The sequence below is a fragment of the Rhinoderma darwinii genome, chromosome 5 (genome assembly GCF_050947455.1).
Source record: "Rhinoderma darwinii isolate aRhiDar2 chromosome 5, aRhiDar2.hap1, whole genome shotgun sequence".
NCBI lineage: Eukaryota > Metazoa > Chordata > Amphibia > Anura > Rhinodermatidae > Rhinoderma > Rhinoderma darwinii.
In genome coordinates, this window is record NC_134691.1 from 228,287,313 (window position 1) to 228,309,788 (window position 22,476).

General features: G+C 46.3%; 1 protein-coding gene and 8 non-coding genes across 9 annotated transcripts in view; all 9 read right to left on the minus strand.

The window, feature by feature from the left end:
• Nucleotides 1–22,476, minus strand: part of LOC142652561 (uncharacterized) — a 104,040-nt gene that overhangs the window by 18,813 nt on the left and 62,751 nt on the right. The gene's annotated exons all lie outside the window — the stretch shown is intronic.
• On the minus strand, nt 160–350 carry LOC142653511 (U2 spliceosomal RNA). Its single transcript, XR_012848440.1, has one exon. It is a non-coding gene; the product is annotated as a U2 spliceosomal RNA (small nuclear RNA).
• LOC142653959 (U2 spliceosomal RNA) lies at nt 1,645–1,836 on the minus strand. Its single transcript, XR_012848794.1, has one exon. It is a non-coding gene; the product is annotated as a U2 spliceosomal RNA (small nuclear RNA).
• On the minus strand, nt 8,680–8,870 carry LOC142653512 (U2 spliceosomal RNA). The gene has a single exon (XR_012848441.1). It is a non-coding gene; the product is annotated as a U2 spliceosomal RNA (small nuclear RNA).
• Nucleotides 10,153–10,344, minus strand: LOC142653960 (U2 spliceosomal RNA). Its single transcript, XR_012848795.1, has one exon. It is a non-coding gene; the product is annotated as a U2 spliceosomal RNA (small nuclear RNA).
• Nucleotides 17,188–17,378, minus strand: LOC142653514 (U2 spliceosomal RNA). The gene has a single exon (XR_012848443.1). It is a non-coding gene; the product is annotated as a U2 spliceosomal RNA (small nuclear RNA).
• LOC142653515 (U2 spliceosomal RNA) lies at nt 18,669–18,859 on the minus strand. Its single transcript, XR_012848444.1, has one exon. It is a non-coding gene; the product is annotated as a U2 spliceosomal RNA (small nuclear RNA).
• On the minus strand, nt 20,150–20,340 carry LOC142653516 (U2 spliceosomal RNA). The gene has a single exon (XR_012848445.1). It is a non-coding gene; the product is annotated as a U2 spliceosomal RNA (small nuclear RNA).
• LOC142653517 (U2 spliceosomal RNA) lies at nt 21,631–21,821 on the minus strand. Its single transcript, XR_012848446.1, has one exon. It is a non-coding gene; the product is annotated as a U2 spliceosomal RNA (small nuclear RNA).

Here is a 22,476-nt window from a genome sequence, read left to right on the forward strand (position 1 = left end):
ATTTAATAAATGAGCTCATTATCACACATGACTGTACAAATGCATTGTCCAACAGGTGTTGAAATAATGGGATTAAAAGGGGAGATCCCTTCAGAAAGACAGAAACAATGGCAAAGAGAAAAAACACTTTTGGAATCTGATTTTAGTCAACACATAAGGGAAGGGTGCACCGGTCCTGGAAATACTGCAATACCAGGTCAATGCGTGGAGTGGACAGAGCAAGCTCTATTTCCATCTCCCTGTTCTAAAAATCCATTTAATATATGGTCCCCAGATAGGGGACGTATCAGATATTAAACTGATAAGAACAGATACTACACTTGATCTTAGCCAAAAGGCCGAGAAGCGATAACCCGAGCGGCCCTTGCCTTGCCCGAGCCTGTCCCATACTGCTGTTCACCCCTTGCAGCGATTCAGCCTACTCCTAGGCAATTCCATGGGGCCCTGCAGGCTCACACACATTTACAGCTACTAAGCGGGAGGTGAATAAAGGCCGGAGAGGAAGCCAGACAGGATTTGCTTCTTTTGCTTGCACCACAATGCAGTGCTGAAAGAGGAGGAATCTACATAAAAACGCCTTCCTGGCAACGCCCAAATGCCCTCCTGCCATGCAGATAAACACTGGCAGCGGCAGCAAGTGCATGCCCACAGCCACCCCTTGTTCCTTCACACCTTGTATCAGCTTTAATCCAGTCCTGTGCTGCCTGCTGAGCAGCACTGAACAACACTGCCTGGGCCCAGGCTTTTATCTCTGAGGCAGGCCCCATTATGATGTCAGAAAGCTGGCTCTGGAATCCTGAGGGCTCCACTATGACACGTGCAAAGTTCCGTCTGAACTTTATATAAGACTGTGAGGCTCAGTCAGTCACTCAGTGTTGCCTGAGAGGGCAACACTGCAACAGCCGGCCGCCAGGCTGTCTTTTTTTTGCACATTTATTTGCCTCCAGGAGGCCACAAGAGGGAGACAAGGGACTGCAAAATGGAAAATAGGCATCCACCAACTTTACAGACAACTTCTCTTTGCTCCTACAACCTCCATCCTTGCACAGTTTGTTATTCTTCCAGGTAACATAGTAACAAATCCAAATTGCTGCTCTCTTTGTAGGCAAGCAAGGGTTTGTTGCAACTGCAATTCTTACTTCTTCTTGAAATGTAGGGACGACAGTACATTCCATCACATCCACCTAGTGTACACAGGTAGGTCCATTGTGGCGGGTAGGCGGCTGGCTGCTTTAATGGCTGTTTGCTGTTCCCCTACTCCACTCCACTCCACTATTTGACTGTGGTGCTGCATCAATCAGTGGCTGGCTCAGGTGCAGCTCTTTAACTTACCTAGGAGGGAGGGAGGGAGGGAGGGCGGAGAGAAGACAAGGAAGGTGAATGAGCTGTTCCAATGTGAAATGCCGGAAACACAGAAACACAGAAGACACACACACACACACACACACACACACAACAAGAGGTGGCAATGTATTCATTAATTGCATTTAATAAATGAGCTCATTATCACACATGACTGTACAAATGCATTGTCCAACAGGTGTTGAAATAATGGGATTAAAAGGGGAGATCCCTTCAGAAAGACAGAAACAATGGCAAAGAGAAAAAACACTTTTGGAATCTGATTTTAGTCAACACATAAGGGAAGGGTGCACCGGTCCTGGAAATACTGCAATACCAGGTCAATGCGTGGAGTGGACAGAGCAAGCTCTATTTCCATCTCCCTGTTCTAAAAATCCATTTAATATATGGTCCCCAGATAGGGGACGTATCAGATATTAAACTGATAAGAACAGATAAGGTTTCAACAAAGTTTTTTATTGGCAAAAATAATATATTTTACAGACTTTTTTTTAAAATTGAAACCACAAGATAAAATCAACAGCATAATACATGAATATTCATACATTTAAATGAATACAAAAGTAATAATAATAAGACCATTAATACAGATGTTATAATAAAAGTACAGAACAATAGCAGGATAAAATTTATACAGGGCATAAAAGACATAAAAGAATAAAACCATTTTTATTTACAATGTTATGGTATTCCACATTTGCAAACACCACATGGATGTTGCTTCTTTTACCCCTAGCTGCTTTTTGTCCCTAAGATAATAAATATACATTTCACTTAGGGCATATTTCACACAATTTTTAACGTCAATAAAATCATGTTTAAAAAGCAGAATGTTCCTAACCTTCCAAATGGCATTCTTAAAACAGTTTAAAATGATCCAACAGACCATTTGCTGTTTAAAACTTGGGCAGTTAAAAAGACCATAAAACACGTATTCAAATTTAAGATCTTTAAGACCGCAGGCCCATTTCAGCAATGGGCCTACCTTCCTCCAAACCTCCTGTGCATATGGGCAGTTCCAAAACAGGTGCATTATCGTCTCGTCGTCACCACACCTGTCTCTCGGGCACTTGGCTCTCGCCACCAGTCCTCGCCTATGCTGGAATTCACGAGTAGGGAGGCACTGGTGAACGATTGCCCAGGCAAGGTCCTTGTGCACATTTGCCATAAATTTCCCGAAAACGTTCCGCCACACCACCTTGGACCTTGCCTGTGAGAAATTTGAAACTGCCAGTGTATCCTCCTGCCGCCTACAGGAGAGTGACACTTTTTTCTGGTCCCCCAATATGTCAGGCTCCAATTCTTGGAGACCTAGGAGCCTGACAGTTTTTTCGAGCACCGCATATTGTTTTGGGGGACACAGAAGCACAGGAGAATTCAAAGGGACACGAAACCATCGTTTAAAAATCATGCCCGTAGCGTACTTTAAAAAGTAGCTAAAAATACCATCAGAATTATATATTTTAAAACAGAAGCAAAAGTATTTAATGTAAAAGAAGTTAAAAAGGTTAGGAACATCTCTCCCGCCATTGTCCTTACATCTGTACATAAAATCACGTTTTAGTTTTTCCATTTTGGAACCCCATAAAAACATAAAACAGATCCTGGTCACTTTTTTAATATATAAAATTGTTGGAGGGAAAACCATAGCTACATAAAGCATTATGGGTAATAAAACAGATTTAATTATTAAAACTTTTCCCTCCATGGTGAGATTTCTCAAATTCCACATTAAAACCTTTTTTTCCATTTTGGCAATTACTGAATCCCAATTGGGTCTCCCATCGTTTTCTTGATTAAAAACAATTCCTAAAATTTTTATCTGATCCTGCTGCATGTTAACTCCTGGTGTCACAGAGGAATCCCATACACCAGTATAAAAACAGTCACACTTATCAACGTTTAATTTAAAACCAGAGGCTTCACAAAAAAAGCCGGTGTTCCTCAATGCCCGTCTCATAGAAGCGGCGTCTGGGCATAGGACGGTGGCGTCATCCATATAGCCTAGGATTTTTACCTGGTTCCCCCTTCCTCCAGGTATGGGCACGCCTCTGATGACTTTATCATCTCTTATTAGGGTGAACAGAGGTTCTATGGCACAAATAAAAAGGAGCGGAGACAACGGGCACCCCTGTTTCACCCCTGATAAAAGAGGAACACCTTTAGTTAAAAATCCGTTGATAGAAATTTGGCTAAAACAGGATCGATATAAAAGCTTAATACGTGTTAAAATAATTTCAGGAACAGCCATCTTTTTAAGAACCATAAAAAGATATTCATGGGAGACCCGGTCAAAAGCCTTCTCGAAATCTAAGGATAAAATAGCAAGGCTTTGACCCCTTTCTTTAAAATACCAAATGATGTCACGTAAAATATTCAGGGACTCAGTAATTGACCTCCCAGGTACCCCACATACCTGGTTTGGATGGATTAATTTATGAATAAAAGGTTTAAAACGGATTGTTATTAGTTTAGCTAAAATTTTACAATCAACGTTTAAAAGAGTAATAGGGCGCCAGTTTTTTAACTGGTCCCTCTCACCTTTTTTAAAAATTAAGGACACAATCCCCCTCCTCCAGGAAGGGGGCAGCTCTTCAGTAATAAAAACTTCCTTATACAATAAAAACATGTCATTCTTTAAAATTTCCCAAAAAGCATGATAAAATTCGATGGGCAGACCATCTTCCCCAGGAGCTTTCCCATTAGAAAAACTTTTAAAAGCAAATAAAAGTTCCTCCAAGGTAATATTACGGGATAAAACTTCCTGGTCTAAAATATCTAGCTTGGCATCAAGGGAATTAAGAACATGTTCTAAAAAGGAAGGATCAATATTTTTCTTGTTAAAAAGAGATTGGTAGAAATTAAAAGCAGAATTTAAAATGCCGACCATAGTGGTTTCTCCTTCAAGGTTTAAAATGACATCTCGTTTATCCATTACCTTTTTGAAGAAGAACCGGGAACACTTCTCGCCATCCTCGAGGTGCTTTACATGTGAATTAAAAATTATTTGTTTCCCTTTCTCTTCTATGGCATATTTTATTTCAGCTTTAAGATTTAAGATATCATCATCAACATCCATACCAATCTCCTTCAATTTAAAAAGTACATGTAAACGTTTATTAAGAACATAAAACCATTGTTTTTTCTCTTTTGCTTTCTTCTTACCTGCTCGAATAAAAAAAGCTCTGATTTTGGGTTTAATGCCCTCCCACCAGTGTAGCATAGGCTGACTGGGCGCTCTATGGGACTGCCAACACTGGTAGGTCCGCACAAACTCCTCTTTAATGATGGGGTCCTCCAGGAGTGTGGTGTTTAGTCTCCAGGGACCCCTACAAGCTTTTTGCTCTCCCTCTAGCTCCAGGTGCACTGAAAGGAGCTTGTGATCAGATAAAATATTTGTTAAAAGCAAACATTTTTTGGGAATAAAACTATTAGAAGTGAAAATAAAATCAATTCTGGAGCTCACTCTTCCATTGGACCAGGTGGGGCCTGGGTCCGCAGGCAAGAGTTCCCTCCAGCAATCTTTCAATTTAAAATCACCAATAAAATTCTTGAGCAGGTAAGAAGTACGGTCAATTTTTCGATTAAAATCCCCACCCTGCCGGTGTTCTCCATCTCGCACACAGTTAAAATCACCACCCACCAGCAGGGGGGTAGACCCAACACAAAACAATGGTAAAATCTCTAATAGTTCTGCCCTCTCCTGTTTGGTAGGAGGGGCATAAACGTTTAAAACACGAATTAAAATTCCATTAAAAAGCAAATGTATTAAAATAGCTCTGCCGGGCATGATTTCAGTCACTGTTTGGATGGAGATAAAACGACCTCGGCAGAGCAATCCAACCCCCGCAGAGCGACAGTCATTTCCACCAGACCAGACTGAGGGGCCTAGTTTCCAGTCCATCTTTAAATCTTGATATTCCAAGTCATTAGGGATTCCACATTCTTGAAGCAGGCAAAGGTCAAAGTCCACAGTCTCTAAAAATGAAAATAAAGCAGTCCTGCGGACAGGGCTCTTTAGGGACCTCACATTTAGTGAGGCGACTTTGATAGGAACCAACATAGTCTTAGTTGAGGTCAGGGTCCGAACCAGAAGAGTCGTACTCGGAGATCAGCTGCGAGTCTGGACCCCCTTTTTGAGGGGTCAATAAATCTTGGATGTTGGTAGGGTCAGAGCCAGATACGTGGGCGGCTCCAACCCCCACACTGCTCTCATCCGAACTCCGATAGGCAGCTTTCCTCCGAACTCCGGACTCCTCTTCCTCTCGCTGTCTCTTTGCAGAATGGCTCCTATCCATCTCCTCGAAGTCGCTCTCACCCATCTCTGGCCCCTGGCTGAAGATATCGCTGATGTCCTTCCTGGGCAGCTGCACAGGGGCCTGTGAGGTCCCATCACTCTTGGCAACCTTTGCCTGCTTACGGGGAGCCTTCATCGCAAGCCCCTCCACAACCGCAGTGGAGGAACTTTGCTCCGACCCCCCCGTTGACCGGAAATGGTCAAAACGAGGCTCCAATCCAGCATATTTTAGGGTTTTCTTAATGGAGCCCTCGTCTGACACAGAGTGTCTCCGCTCCATGCCCACACTCTTGGGACAGGCGTCAGGTCCTACTGCAGAACCTACGGAGCCACGACGCCTGTCGCTAACCACTGCCTCAACAGGGTCCACTGCAGGCGGAGCAGAGGACCTGTTTGCAGAGGTGCCGGTCAACTTATGTCCAGCAGAGTCAGAATTCCTCCTGCTCTGCCTGGACCCGGTGGAATCCCTATGGCCGTCCCTCGAGGCTGACATCGGTGGGCCCCCCGATGGAGCTGTGAAGGACTTTGGCCTGGACCCCTCAGTCGTCAATGCTCGTTTTGGGGCATTACCAGCGGCGTCTGCACATGTTGCAAACTGCCGCTCTGGCCCTGGTCTGGGTGGCCCAGATTTCGCTCTGCGGGGGCAATCTTTAAAAGCATGCCCAGTCATGCCGCACAGATTGCACAACACCTCGGAACTGCATTTTGCCGCTACGTGTCCAACCTGGCCACACCTGTTACACTGCACCACATGGGGCCGGTCACAATGTTCTCTGGTGTGGCCATATCTCAAGCAGTTCCGGCAGGCTATTGGCATCTGGGGGTAAAATAGGAATCCTCGATTCTTCCCAATGGCAAAGTTCTGGGGTGGGTGATGTAAGCCTCCAATGCCATTGGGATCCTGGCGGAACTTCACCCAATATTTTCTTTTGCCATTCCAGAAGCTCTGGGTGTTCAAGATTTTATGTGAGAAGCGGACCTCCCTGCAGTAACGACTGAGGAAGGTTTCAATGTCACACTCTGAGACAAATGGACTGAACATGCACATCACGAGCGGGACTTCTTCCTCCCCGTAGAGGAATAAAAAGTTCAGTCCATTTAGCCGCTCCTCACTCTGGTCCGCATCAGACAATCTTTTGTGCATGTTGTCGCAACATGCCGCGGCCGTAAAGGATACGGTGTACCGACCGCGGCTTTCCTGGTCGTTGAGACACAGGATGTCCGCCCGCTTGAGCCCCAGGAAGTCCAGCAGAATCACCTCCACAATGAAGCGAAGGTTCTTCCGCTGGCGATGGCCTTCTTCCACCTCGATGCGGACGGACTGGCGCAACCGGGTGTCCCCGGATGCAAATCCAAATGTATATGGCATTTTCAGTGCCTGGGGGCTAAGCCTGTCCCTTATAGCAGCAAGGGCTCAGATTCCACAATTAAGTGGAACCCTCCCCCAAGGCCAAGGATTAGGGTACCCCAGACACCTACGAAGCCCGATAAACGCCCTCGGAACGCTCTTAGAAAAACGCCTCAAGGCCGGTTGACCTCTTGGGTAAGGCGCGATCGCAACTCGTTGTCCGGGGGCTAAGCCCACTCCCCAAATAGCAGCAAGGGGGTGAAGTCTCTCTGTGAAAAGAGACGATCCCCCAAGGCCAAGGAGCAGGGTACCCCGGACACCTCCCAACAAAACCAGATGCAGAAATACTACACCTGATCTTGCCAAAAGGCCGAGAAGCGATAACCCGAGCGGCCCTTGCCTTGCCCGAGCCTGTCCCATACTGCTGTTCACCCCTTGCAGCGATTCAGCCTACTCCTAGGCAATTCCATGGGGCCCTGCAGGCTCACACACATTTACAGCTACTAAGCGGGAGGTGAATAAAGGCCGGAGAGGAAGCCAGACAGGATTTGCTTCTTTTGCTTGCACCACAATGCAGTGCTGAAAGAGGAGGAATCTACATAAAAACGCCTTCCTGGCAACGCCCAAATGCCCTCCTGCCATGCAGATAAACACTGGCAGCGGCAGCAAGTGCATGCCCACAGCCACCCCTTGTTCCTTCACACCTTGTATCAGCTTTAATCCAGTCCTGTGCTGCCTGCTGAGCAGCACTGAACAACACTGCCTGGGCCCAGGCTTTTATCTCTGAGGCAGGCCCCATTATGATGTCAGAAAGCTGGCTCTGGAATCCTGAGGGCTCCACTATGACACGTGCAAAGTTCCGTCTGAACTTTATATAAGACTGTGAGGCTCAGTCAGTCACTCAGTGTTGCCTGAGAGGGCAACACTGCAACAGCCGGCCGCCAGGCTGTCTTTTTTTTGCACATTTATTTGCCTCCAGGAGGCCACAAGAGGGAGACAAGGGACTGCAAAATGGAAAATAGGCATCCACCAACTTTACAGACAACTTCTCTTTGCTCCTACAACCTCCATCCTTGCACAGTTTGTTATTCTTCCAGGTAACATAGTAACAAATCCAAATTGCTGCTCTCTTTGTAGGCAAGCAAGGGTTTGTTGCAACTGCAATTCTTACTTCTTCTTGAAATGTAGGGACGACAGTACATTCCATCACATCCACCTAGTGTACACAGGTAGGTCCATTGTGGCGGGTAGGCGGCTGGCTGCTTTAATGGCTGTTTGCTGTTCCCCTACTCCACTCCACTCCACTATTTGACTGTGGTGCTGCATCAATCAGTGGCTGGCTCAGGTGCAGCTCTTTAACTTACCTAGGAGGGAGGGAGGGAGGGCGGAGAGAAGACAAGGAAGGTGAATGAGCTGTTCCAATGTGAAATGCCGGAAACACAGAAACACAGAAGACACACACACACACACACACACACACACAACAAGAGGTGGCAATGTATTCATTAATTGCATTTAATAAATGAGCTCATTATCACACATGACTGTACAAATGCATTGTCCAACAGGTGTTGAAATAATGGGATTAAAAGGGGAGATCCCTTCAGAAAGACAGAAACAATGGCAAAGAGAAAAAACACTTTTGGAATCTGATTTTAGTCAACACATAAGGGAAGGGTGCACCGGTCCTGGAAATACTGCAATACCAGGTCAATGCGTGGAGTGGACAGAGCAAGCTCTATTTCCATCTCCCTGTTCTAAAAATCCATTTAATATATGGTCCCCAGATAGGGGACGTATCAGATATTAAACTGATAAGAACAGATACTACACTTGATCTTAGCCAAAAGGCCGAGAAGCGATAACCCGAGCGGCCCTTGCCTTGCCCGAGCCTGTCCCATACTGCTGTTCACCCCTTGCAGCGATTCAGCCTACTCCTAGGCAATTCCATGGGGCCCTGCAGGCTCACACACATTTACAGCTACTAAGCGGGAGGTGAATAAAGGCCGGAGAGGAAGCCAGACAGGATTTGCTTCTTTTGCTTGCACCACAATGCAGTGCTGAAAGAGGAGGAATCTACATAAAAACGCCTTCCTGGCAACGCCCAAATGCCCTCCTGCCATGCAGATAAACACTGGCAGCGGCAGCAAGTGCATGCCCACAGCCACCCCTTGTTCCTTCACACCTTGTATCAGCTTTAATCCAGTCCTGTGCTGCCTGCTGAGCAGCACTGAACAACACTGCCTGGGCCCAGGCTTTTATCTCTGAGGCAGGCCCCATTATGATGTCAGAAAGCTGGCTCTGGAATCCTGAGGGCTCCACTATGACACGTGCAAAGTTCCGTCTGAACTTTATATAAGACTGTGAGGCTCAGTCAGTCACTCAGTGTTGCCTGAGAGGGCAACACTGCAACAGCCGGCCGCCAGGCTGTCTTTTTTTTGCACATTTATTTGCCTCCAGGAGGCCACAAGAGGGAGACAAGGGACTGCAAAATGGAAAATAGGCATCCACCAACTTTACAGACAACTTCTCTTTGCTCCTACAACCTCCATCCTTGCACAGTTTGTTATTCTTCCAGGTAACATAGTAACAAATCCAAATTGCTGCTCTCTTTGTAGGCAAGCAAGGGTTTGTTGCAACTGCAATTCTTACTTCTTCTTGAAATGTAGGGACGACAGTACATTCCATCACATCCACCTAGTGTACACAGGTAGGTCCATTGTGGCGGGTAGGCGGCTGGCTGCTTTAATGGCTGTTTGCTGTTCCCCTACTCCACTCCACTCCACTATTTGACTGTGGTGCTGCATCAATCAGTGGCTGGCTCAGGTGCAGCTCTTTAACTTACCTAGGAGGGAGGGAGGGAGGGCGGAGAGAAGACAAGGAAGGTGAATGAGCTGTTCCAATGTGAAATGCCGGAAACACAGAAACACAGAAGACACACACACACACACACACAACAAGAGGTGGCAATGTATTCATTAATTGCATTTAATAAATGAGCTCATTATCACACATGACTGTACAAATGCATTGTCCAACAGGTGTTGAAATAATGGGATTAAAAGGGGAGATCCCTTCAGAAAGACAGAAACAATGGCAAAGAGAAAAAACACTTTTGGAATCTGATTTTAGTCAACACATAAGGGAAGGGTGCACCGGTCCTGGAAATACTGCAATACCAGGTCAATGCGTGGAGTGGACAGAGCAAGCTCTATTTCCATCTCCCTGTTCTAAAAATCCATTTAATATATGGTCCCCAGATAGGGGACGTATCAGATATTAAACTGATAAGAACAGATAAGGTTTCAACAAAGTTTTTTATTGGCAAAAATAATATATTTTACAGACTTTTTTTTAAAATTGAAACCACAAGATAAAATCAACAGCATAATACATGAATATTCATACATTTAAATGAATACAAAAGTAATAATAATAAGACCATTAATACAGATGTTATAATAAAAGTACAGAACAATAGCAGGATAAAATTTATACAGGGCATAAAAGACATAAAAGAATAAAACCATTTTTATTTACAATGTTATGGTATTCCACATTTGCAAACACCACATGGATGTTGCTTCTTTTACCCCTAGCTGCTTTTTGTCCCTAAGATAATAAATATACATTTCACTTAGGGCATATTTCACACAATTTTTAACGTCAATAAAATCATGTTTAAAAAGCAGAATGTTCCTAACCTTCCAGATGGCATTCTTAAAACAGTTTAAAATGATCCAACAGACCATTTGCTGTTTAAAACTTGGGCAGTTAAAAAGACCATAAAACACGTATTCAAATTTAAGATCTTTAAGACCGCAGGCCCATTTCAGCAATGGGCCTACCTTCCTCCAAACCTCCTGTGCATATGGGCAGTTCCAAAACAGGTGCATTACCGTCTCGTCGTCACCACACCTGTCTCTCGGGCACTTGGCTCTCGCCACCAGTCCTCGCCTATGCTGGAATTCACGAGTAGGGAGGCACTGGTGAACGATTGCCCAGGCAAGGTCCTTGTGCACATTTGCCATAAATTTCCCGAAAACGTTCCGCCACACCACCTTGGACCTTGCCTGTGAGAAATTTGAAACTGCCAGAGTATCCTCCTGCCGCCTACAGGAGAGTGACACTTTTTTCTGGTCCCCCAATATGTCAGGCTCCAATTCTTGGAGACCTAGGAGCCTGACAGTTTTTTCGAGCACCGCATATTGTTTTGGGGGACACAGAAGCACAGGAGAATTCAAAGGGACACGAAACCATCGTTTAAAAATCATGCCCGTAGCGTACTTTAAAAAGTAGCTAAAAATACCATCAGAATTATACATTTTAAAACAGAAGCAAAAGTATTTAATGTAAAAGAAGTTAAAAAGGTTAGGAACATCTCTCCCGCCATTGTCCTTACATCTGTACATAAAATCACGTTTTAGTTTTTCCATTTTGGAACCCCATAAAAACATAAAACAGATCCTGGTCACTTTTTTAATATATAAAATTGTTGGAGGGAAAACCATAGCTACATAAAGCATTATGGGTAATAAAACAGATTTAATTATTAAAACTTTTCCCTCCATGGTGAGATTTCTCAAATTCCACATTAAAACCTTTTTTTCCATTTTGGCAATTACTGAATCCCAATTGGGTCTCCCATCGTTTTCTTGATTAAAAACAATTCCTAAAATTTTTATCTGATCCTGCTGCATGTTAACTCCTGGTGTCACAGAGGAATCCCATACACCAGTATAAAAACAGTCACACTTATCAACGTTTAATTTAAAACCAGAGGCTTCACAAAAAAAGCCGGTGTTCCTCAATGCCCGTCTCATAGAAGCGGCGTCTGGGCATAGGACGGTGGCGTCATCCATATAGCCTAGGATTTTTACCTGGTTCCCCCTTCCTCCAGGTATGGGCACGCCTCTGATGACTTTATCATCTCTTATTAGGGTGAACAGAGGTTCTATGGCACAAATAAAAAGGAGCGGAGACAACGGGCACCCCTGTTTCACCCCTGATAAAAGAGGAACACCTTTAGTTAAAAATCCGTTGATAGAAATTTGGCTAAAACAGGATCGATATAAAAGCTTAATACGTGTTAAAATAATTTCAGGAACAGCCATCTTTTTAAGAACCATAAAAAGATATTCATGGGAGACCCGGTCAAAAGCCTTCTCGAAATCTAAGGATAAAATAGCAAGGCTTTGACCCCTTTCTTTAAAATACCAAATGATGTCACGTAAAATATTCAGGGACTCAGTAATTGACCTCCCAGGTACCCCACATACCTGGTTTGGATGGATTAATTTCTGAATAAAAGGTTTAAAACGGATTGTTATTAGTTTAGCTAAAATTTTACAATCAACGTTTAAAAGAGTAATAGGGCGCCAGTTTTTTAACTGGTCCCTCTCACCTTTTTTAAAAATTAAGGACACAATCCCCCTCCTCCAGGAAGGGGGCAGCTCTTCAGTAATAAAAACTTCCTTATACAATAAAAACATGTCATTCTTTAAAATTTCCCAAAAAGCATGATAAAATTCGATGGGCAGACCATCTTCCCCAGGAGCTTTCCCATTAGAAAAACTTTTAAAAGCAAATAAAAGTTCCTCCAAGGTAATATTACGGGATAAAACTTCCTGGTCTAAAATATCTAGCTTGGCATCAAGGGAATTAAGAACATGTTCTAAAAAGGAAGGATCAATATTTTTCTTGTTAAAAAGAGATTGGTAGAAATTAAAAGCAGAATTTAAAATGCCGACCATAGTGGTTTCTCCTTCAAGGTTTAAAATGACATCTCGTTTATCCATTACCTTTTTGAAGAAGAACCGGGAACACTTCTCGCCATCCTCGAGGTGCTTTACATGTGAATTAAAAATTATTTGTTTCCCTTTCTCTTCTATGGCATGTTTTATTTCAGCTTTAAGATTTAAGATATCATCATCAACATCCATACCAATCTCCTTCAATTTAAAAAGTACATGTAAACGTTTATTAAGAACATAAAACCATTGTTTTCTCTCTTTTGCTTTCTTCTTACCTGCTCGAATAAAAAAAGCTCTGATTTTGGGTTTAATGCCCTCCCACCAGTGTAGCATAGGCTGACTGGGCGCTCTATGGGACTGCCAACACTGGTAGGTCCGCACAAACTCCTCTTTAATGATGGGGTCCTCCAGGAGTGTGGTGTTTAGTCTCCAGGGACCCCTACAAGCTTTTTGCTCTCCCTCTAGCTCCAGGTGCACTGAAAGGAGCTTGTGATCAGATAAAATATTTGTTAAAAGCAAACATTTTTTGGGAATAAAACTATTAGAAGTGAAAATAAAATCAATTCTGGAGCTCACTCTTCCATTGGACCAGGTGGGGCCTGGGTCCGCAGGCAAGAGTTCCCTCCAGCAGTCTTTCAATTTAAAATCACCAATAAAATTCTTGAGCAGGTAAGAAGTACGGTCAATTTTTCGATTAAAATCCCCACCCTGCCGGTGTTCTCCATCTCGCACACAGTTAAAATCACCACCCACCAGCAGGGGGGTAGACCCAACACAAAACAATGGTAAAATCTCTAATAGTTCTGCCCTCTCCTGTTTGGTAGGAGGGGCATAAACGTTTAAAACACGAATTAAAATTCCATTAAAAAGCAAATGTATTAAAATAGCTCTGCCGGGCATGATTTCAGTCACTGTTTGGATGGAGATAAAACGACCTCGGCAGAGCAATCCAACCCCCGCAGAGCGACAGTCATTTCCACCAGACCAGACTGAGGGGCCTAGTTTCCAGTCCATCTTTAAATCTTGATATTCCAAGTCATTAGGGATTCCACATTCTTGAAGCAGGCAAAGGTCAAAGTCCACAGTCTCTAAAAATGAAAATAAAGCAGTCCTGCGGACAGGGCTCTTTAGGGACCTCACATTTAGTGAGGCGACTTTGATAGGAACCAACATAGTCTTAGTTGAGGTCAGGGTCCGAACCAGAAGAGTCGTATTCGGAGATCAGCTGCGAGTCTGGACCCCCTTTTTGAGGGGTCAATAAATCTTGGATGTTGGTAGGGTCAGAGCCAGATACGTGGGCGGCTCCAACCCCCACACTGCTCTCATCCGAACTCCGATAGGCAGCTTTCCTCCGAACTCCGGACTCCTCTTCCTCTCGCTGTCTCTTTGCAGAATGGCTCCTATCCATCTCCTCGAAGTCGCTCTCACCCATCTCTGGCCCCTGGCTGAAGATATCGCTGATGTCCTTCCTGGGCAGCTGCACAGGGGCCTGTGAGGTCCCATCACTCTTGGCAACCTTTGCCTGCTTACGGGGAGCCTTCATCGCAAGCCCCTCCACAACCGCAGTGGAGGAACTTTGCTCTGACCCCCCCGTTGACCGGAAATGGTCAAAACGAGGCTCCAATCCAGCATATTTTAGGGTTTTCTTAATGGAGCCCTCGTCTGACACAGAGTGTCTCCGCTCCATGCCCACACTCTTGGGACAGGCGTCAGGTCCTACTGCAGAACCTACGGAGCCACGACGCCTGTCGCTAACCACTGCCTCAACAGGGTCCACTGCAGGCGGAGCAGAGGACCTGTTTGCAGAGGTGCCGGTCAACTTATGTCCAGCAGAGTCAGAATTCCTCCTGCTCTGCCTGGACCCGGTGGAATCCCTATGGCCGTCCCTCGAGGCTGACATCGGTGGGCCCCCCGATGGAGCTGTGAAGGACTTTGGCCTGGACCCCTCAGTCGTCAATGCTCGTTTTGGGGCATTACCAGCGGCGTCTGCACATGTTGCAAACTGCCGCTCTGGCCCTGGTCTGGGTAGCCCAGATTTCGCTCTGCGGGGGCAATCTTTAAAAGCATGCCCAGTCATGCCGCACAGATTGCACAACACCTCGGAACTGCATTTTGCCGCTACGTGTCCAACCTGGCCACACCTGTTACACTGCACCACATGGGGCCGGTCACAATGTTCTCTGGTGTGGCCATATCTCAAGCAGTTCCGGCAGGCTATTGGCATCTGGGGGTAAAATAGGAATCCTCGATTCTTCCCAATGGCAAAGTTCTGGGGTGGGTGATGTAAGCCTCCAATGCCATTGGGATCCTGGCGGAACTTCACCCAATATTTCCTTTTGCCATTCCAGAAGCTCTGGGTGTTCAAGATTTTATGTGAGAAGCGGACCTCCCTGCAGTAACGACTGAGGAAGGTTTCAATGTCACACTCTGAGACAAATGGACTGAACATGCACATCACGAGCGGGACTTCTTCCTCCCCGTAGAGGAATAAAAAGTTCAGTCCATTTAGCCGCTCCTCACTCTGGTCCGCATCAGACAATCTTTTGTGCATGTTGTCGCAACATGCCGCGGCCGTAAAGGATACGGTGTACCGACCGCGGCTTTCCTGGTCGTTGAGACACAGGATGTCCGCCCGCTTGAGCCCCAGGAAGTCCAGCAGAATCACCTCCACAATGAAGCGAAGGTTCTTCCGCTGGCGATGGCCTTCTTCCACCTCGATGCGGACGGACTGGCGCAACCGGGTGTCCCCGGATGCAAATCCAAATGTATATGGCATTTTCAGTGCCTGGGGGCTAAGCCTGTCCCTTATAGCAGCAAGGGCTCAGATTCCACAATTAAGTGGAACCCTCCCCCAAGGCCAAGGATTAGGGTACCCCAGACACCTACGAAGCCCGATAAACGCCCTCGGAACGCTCTTAGAAAAACGCCTCAAGGCCGGTTGACCTCTTGGGTAAGGCGCGATCGCAACTCGTTGTCCGGGGGCTAAGCCCACTCCCCAAATAGCAGCAAGGGGGTGAAGTCTCTCTGTGAAAAGAGACGATCCCCCAAGGCCAAGGAGCAGGGTACCCCGGACACCTCCCAACAAAACCAGATACAGAAATACTACACCTGATCTTGCCAAAAGGCCGAGAAGCGATAACCCGAGCGGCCCTTGCCTTGCCCGAGCCTGTCCCATACTGCTGTTCACCCCTTGCAGCGATTCAGCCTACTCCTAGGCAATTCCATGGGGCCCTGCAGGCTCACACACATTTACAGCTACTAAGCGGGAGGTGAATAAAGGCCGGAGAGGAAGCCAGACAGGATTTGCTTCTTTTGCTTGCACCACAATGCAGTGCTGAAAGAGGAGGAATCTACATAAAAACGCCTTCCTGGCAACGCCCAAATGCCCTCCTGCCATGCAGATAAACACTGGCAGCGGCAGCAAGTGCATGCCCACAGCCACCCCTTGTTCCTTCACACCTTGTATCAGCTTTAATCCAGTCCTGTGCTGCCTGCTGAGCAGCACTGAACAACACTGCCTGGGCCCAGGCTTTTATCTCTGAGGCAGGCCCCATTATGATGTCAGAAAGCTGGCTCTGGAATCCTGAGGGCTCCACTATGACACGTGCAAAGTTCCGTCTGAACTTTATATAAGACTGTGAGGCTCAGTCAGTCACTCAGTGTTGCCTGAGAGGGCAACACTGCAACAGCCGGCCGCCAGGCTGTCTTTTTTTTGCACATTTATTTGCCTCCAGGAGGCCACAAGAGGGAGACAAGGGACTGCAAAATGGAAAATAGGCATCCACCAACTTTACAGACAACTTCTCTTTGCTCCTACAACCTCCATCCTTGCACAGTTTGTTATTCTTCCAGGTAACATAGTAACAAATCCAAATTGCTGCTCTCTTTGTAGGCAAGCAAGGGTTTGTTGCAACTGCAATTCTTACTTCTTCTTGAAATGTAGGGACGACAGTACATTCCATCACATCCACCTAGTGTACACAGGTAGGTCCATTGTGGCGGGTAGGCGGCTGGCTGCTTTAATGGCTGTTTGCTGTTCCCCTACTCCACTCCACTCCACTATTTGACTGTGGTGCTGCATCAATCAGTGGCTGGCTCAGGTGCAGCTCTTTAACTTACCTAGGAGGGAGGGAGGGAGGGCGGAGAGAAGACAAGGAAGGTGAATGAGCTGTTCCAATGTGAAATGCCGGAAACACAGAAACACAGAAGACACACACACACACACACACACACACACAACAAGAGGTGGCAATGTATTCATTAATTGCATTTAATAAATGAGCTCATTATCACACATGACTGTACAAATGCATTGTCCAACAGGTGTTGAAATAATGGGATTAAAAGGGGAGATCCCTTCAGAAAGACAGAAACAATGGCAAAGAGAAAAAACACTTTTGGAATCTGATTTTAGTCAACACATAAGGGAAGGGTGCACCGGTCCTGGAAATACTGCAATACCAGGTCAATGCGTGGAGTGGACAGAGCAAGCTCTATTTCCATCTCCCTGTTCTAAAAATCCATTTAATATATGGTCCCCAGATAGGGGACGTATCAGATATTAAACTGATAAGAACAGATACTACACTTGATCTTAGCCAAAAGGCCGAGAAGCGATAACCCGAGCGGCCCTTGCCTTGCCCGAGCCTGTCCCATACTGCTGTTCACCCCTTGCAGCGATTCAGCCTACTCCTAGGCAATTCCATGGGGCCCTGCAGGCTCACACACATTTACAGCTACTAAGCGGGAGGTGAATAAAGGCCGGAGAGGAAGCCAGACAGGATTTGCTTCTTTTGCTTGCACCACAATGCAGTGCTGAAAGAGGAGGAATCTACATAAAAACGCCTTCCTGGCAACGCCCAAATGCCCTCCTGCCATGCAGATAAACACTGGCAGCGGCAGCAAGTGCATGCCCACAGCCACCCCTTGTTCCTTCACACCTTGTATCAGCTTTAATCCAGTCCTGTGCTGCCTGCTGAGCAGCACTGAACAACACTGCCTGGGCCCAGGCTTTTATCTCTGAGGCAGGCCCCATTATGATGTCAGAAAGCTGGCTCTGGAATCCTGAGGGCTCCACTATGACACGTGCAAAGTTCCGTCTGAACTTTATATAAGACTGTGAGGCTCAGTCAGTCACTCAGTGTTGCCTGAGAGGGCAACACTGCAACAGCCGGCCGCCAGGCTGTCTTTTTTTTGCACATTTATTTGCCTCCAGGAGGCCACAAGAGGGAGACAAGGGACTGCAAAATGGAAAATAGGCATCCACCAACTTTACAGACAACTTCTCTTTGCTCCTACAACCTCCATCCTTGCACAGTTTGTTATTCTTCCAGGTAACATAGTAACAAATCCAAATTGCTGCTCTCTTTGTAGGCAAGCAAGGGTTTGTTGCAACTGCAATTCTTACTTCTTCTTGAAATGTAGGGACGACAGTACATTCCATCACATCCACCTAGTGTACACAGGTAGGTCCATTGTGGCGGGTAGGCGGCTGGCTGCTTTAATGGCTGTTTGCTGTTCCCCTACTCCACTCCACTCCACTATTTGACTGTGGTGCTGCATCAATCAGTGGCTGGCTCAGGTGCAGCTCTTTAACTTACCTAGGAGGGAGGGAGGGAGGGCGGAGAGAAGACAAGGAAGGTGAATGAGCTGTTCCAATGTGAAATGCCGGAAACACAGAAACACAGAAGACACACACACACACACACACACACACACAACAAGAGGTGGCAATGTATTCATTAATTGCATTTAATAAATGAGCTCATTATCACACATGACTGTACAAATGCATTGTCCAACAGGTGTTGAAATAATGGGATTAAAAGGGGAGATCCCTTCAGAAAGACAGAAACAATGGCAAAGAGAAAAAACACTTTTGGAATCTGATTTTAGTCAACACATAAGGGAAGGGTGCACCGGTCCTGGAAATACTGCAATACCAGGTCAATGCGTGGAGTGGACAGAGCAAGCTCTATTTCCATCTCCCTGTTCTAAAAATCCATTTAATATATGGTCCCCAGATAGGGGACGTATCAGATATTAAACTGATAAGAACAGATACTACACTTGATCTTAGCCAAAAGGCCGAGAAGCGATAACCCGAGCGGCCCTTGCCTTGCCCGAGCCTGTCCCATACTGCTGTTCACCCCTTGCAGCGATTCAGCCTACTCCTAGGCAATTCCATGGGGCCCTGCAGGCTCACACACATTTACAGCTACTAAGCGGGAGGTGAATAAAGGCCGGAGAGGAAGCCAGACAGGATTTGCTTCTTTTGCTTGCACCACAATGCAGTGCTGAAAGAGGAGGAATCTACATAAAAACGCCTTCCTGGCAACGCCCAAATGCCCTCCTGCCATGCAGATAAACACTGGCAGCGGCAGCAAGTGCATGCCCACAGCCACCCCTTGTTCCTTCACACCTTGTATCAGCTTTAATCCAGTCCTGTGCTGCCTGCTGAGCAGCACTGAACAACACTGCCTGGGCCCAGGCTTTTATCTCTGAGGCAGGCCCCATTATGATGTCAGAAAGCTGGCTCTGGAATCCTGAGGGCTCCACTATGACACGTGCAAAGTTCCGTCTGAACTTTATATAAGACTGTGAGGCTCAGTCAGTCACTCAGTGTTGCCTGAGAGGGCAACACTGCAACAGCCGGCCGCCAGGCTGTCTTTTTTTTGCACATTTATTTGCCTCCAGGAGGCCACAAGAGGGAGACAAGGGACTGCAAAATGGAAAATAGGCATCCACCAACTTTACAGACAACTTCTCTTTGCTCCTACAACCTCCATCCTTGCACAGTTTGTTATTCTTCCAGGTAACATAGTAACAAATCCAAATTGCTGCTCTCTTTGTAGGCAAGCAAGGGTTTGTTGCAACTGCAATTCTTACTTCTTCTTGAAATGTAGGGACGACAGTACATTCCATCACATCCACCTAGTGTACACAGGTAGGTCCATTGTGGCGGGTAGGCGGCTGGCTGCTTTAATGGCTGTTTGCTGTTCCCCTACTCCACTCCACTCCACTATTTGACTGTGGTGCTGCATCAATCAGTGGCTGGCTCAGGTGCAGCTCTTTAACTTACCTAGGAGGGAGGGAGGGAGGGCGGAGAGAAGACAAGGAAGGTGAATGAGCTGTTCCAATGTGAAATGCCGGAAACACAGAAACACAGAAGACACACACACACACACACACACACACACAACAAGAGGTGGCAATGTATTCATTAATTGCATTTAATAAATGAGCTCATTATCACACATGACTGTACAAATGCATTGTCCAACAGGTGTTGAAATAATGGGATTAAAAGGGGAGATCCCTTCAGAAAGACAGAAACAATGGCAAAGAGAAAAAACACTTTTGGAATCTGATTTTAGTCAACACATAAGGGAAGGGTGCACCGGTCCTGGAAATACTGCAATACCAGGTCAATGCGTGGAGTGGACAGAGCAAGCTCTATTTCCATCTCCCTGTTCTAAAAATCCATTTAATATATGGTCCCCAGATAGGGGACGTATCAGATATTAAACTGATAAGAACAGATACTACACTTGATCTTAGCCAAAAGGCCGAGAAGCGATAACCCGAGCGGCCCTTGCCTTGCCCGAGCCTGTCCCATACTGCTGTTCACCCCTTGCAGCGATTCAGCCTACTCCTAGGCAATTCCATGGGGCCCTGCAGGCTCACACACATTTACAGCTACTAAGCGGGAGGTGAATAAAGGCCGGAGAGGAAGCCAGACAGGATTTGCTTCTTTTGCTTGCACCACAATGCAGTGCTGAAAGAGGAGGAATCTACATAAAAACGCCTTCCTGGCAACGCCCAAATGCCCTCCTGCCATGCAGATAAACACTGGCAGCGGCAGCAAGTGCATGCCCACAGCCACCCCTTGTTCCTTCACACCTTGTATCAGCTTTAATCCAGTCCTGTGCTGCCTGCTGAGCAGCACTGAACAACACTGCCTGGGCCCAGGCTTTTATCTCTGAGGCAGGCCCCATTATGATGTCAGAAAGCTGGCTCTGGAATCCTGAGGGCTCCACTATGACACGTGCAAAGTTCCGTCTGAACTTTATATAAGACTGTGAGGCTCAGTCAGTCACTCAGTGTTGCCTGAGAGGGCAACACTGCAACAGCCGGCCGCCAGGCTGTCTTTTTTTTGCACATTTATTTGCCTCCAGGAGGCCACAAGAGGGAGACAAGGGACTGCAAAATGGAAAATAGGCATCCACCAACTTTACAGACAACTTCTCTTTGCTCCTACAACCTCCATCCTTGCACAGTTTGTTATTCTTCCAGGTAACATAGTAACAAATCCAAATTGCTGCTCTCTTTGTAGGCAAGCAAGGGTTTGTTGCAACTGCAATTCTTACTTCTTCTTGAAATGTAGGGACGACAGTACATTCCATCACATCCACCTAGTGTACACAGGTAGGTCCATTGTGGCGGGTAGGCGGCTGGCTGCTTTAATGGCTGTTTGCTGTTCCCCTACTCCACTCCACTCCACTATTTGACTGTGGTGCTGCATCAATCAGTGGCTGGCTCAGGTGCAGCTCTTTAACTTACCTAGGAGGGAGGGAGGGAGGGCGGAGAGAAGACAAGGAAGGTGAATGAGCTGTTCCAATGTGAAATGCCGGAAACACAGAAACACAGAAGACACACACACACACACACACACACACACAACAAGAGGTGGCAATGTATTCATTAATTGCATTTAATAAATGAGCTCATTATCACACATGACTGTACAAATGCATTGTCCAACAGGTGTTGAAATAATGGGATTAAAAGGGGAGATCCCTTCAGAAAGACAGAAACAATGGCAAAGAGAAAAAACACTTTTGGAATCTGATTTTAGTCAACACATAAGGGAAGGGTGCACCGGTCCTGGAAATACTGCAATACCAGGTCAATGCGTGGAGTGGACAGAGCAAGCTCTATTTCCATCTCCCTGTTCTAAAAATCCATTTAATATATGGTCCCCAGATAGGGGACGTATCAGATATTAAACTGATAAGAACAGATACTACACTTGATCTTAGCCAAAAGGCCGAGAAGCGATAACCCGAGCGGCCCTTGCCTTGCCCGAGCCTGTCCCATACTGCTGTTCACCCCTTGCAGCGATTCAGCCTACTCCTAGGCAATTCCATGGGGCCCTGCAGGCTCACACACATTTACAGCTACTAAGCGGGAGGTGAATAAAGGCCGGAGAGGAAGCCAGACAGGATTTGCTTCTTTTGCTTGCACCACAATGCAGTGCTGAAAGAGGAGGAATCTACATAAAAACGCCTTCCTGGCAACGCCCAAATGCCCTCCTGCCATGCAGATAAACACTGGCAGCGGCAGCAAGTGCATGCCCACAGCCACCCCTTGTTCCTTCACACCTTGTATCAGCTTTAATCCAGTCCTGTGCTGCCTGCTGAGCAGCACTGAACAACACTGCCTGGGCCCAGGCTTTTATCTCTGAGGCAGGCCCCATTATGATGTCAGAAAGCTGGCTCTGGAATCCTGAGGGCTCCACTATGACACGTGCAAAGTTCCGTCTGAACTTTATATAAGACTGTGAGGCTCAGTCAGTCACTCAGTGTTGCCTGAGAGGGCAACACTGCAACAGCCGGCCGCCAGGCTGTCTTTTTTTTGCACATTTATTTGCCTCCAGGAGGCCACAAGAGGGAGACAAGGGACTGCAAAATGGAAAATAGGCATCCACCAACTTT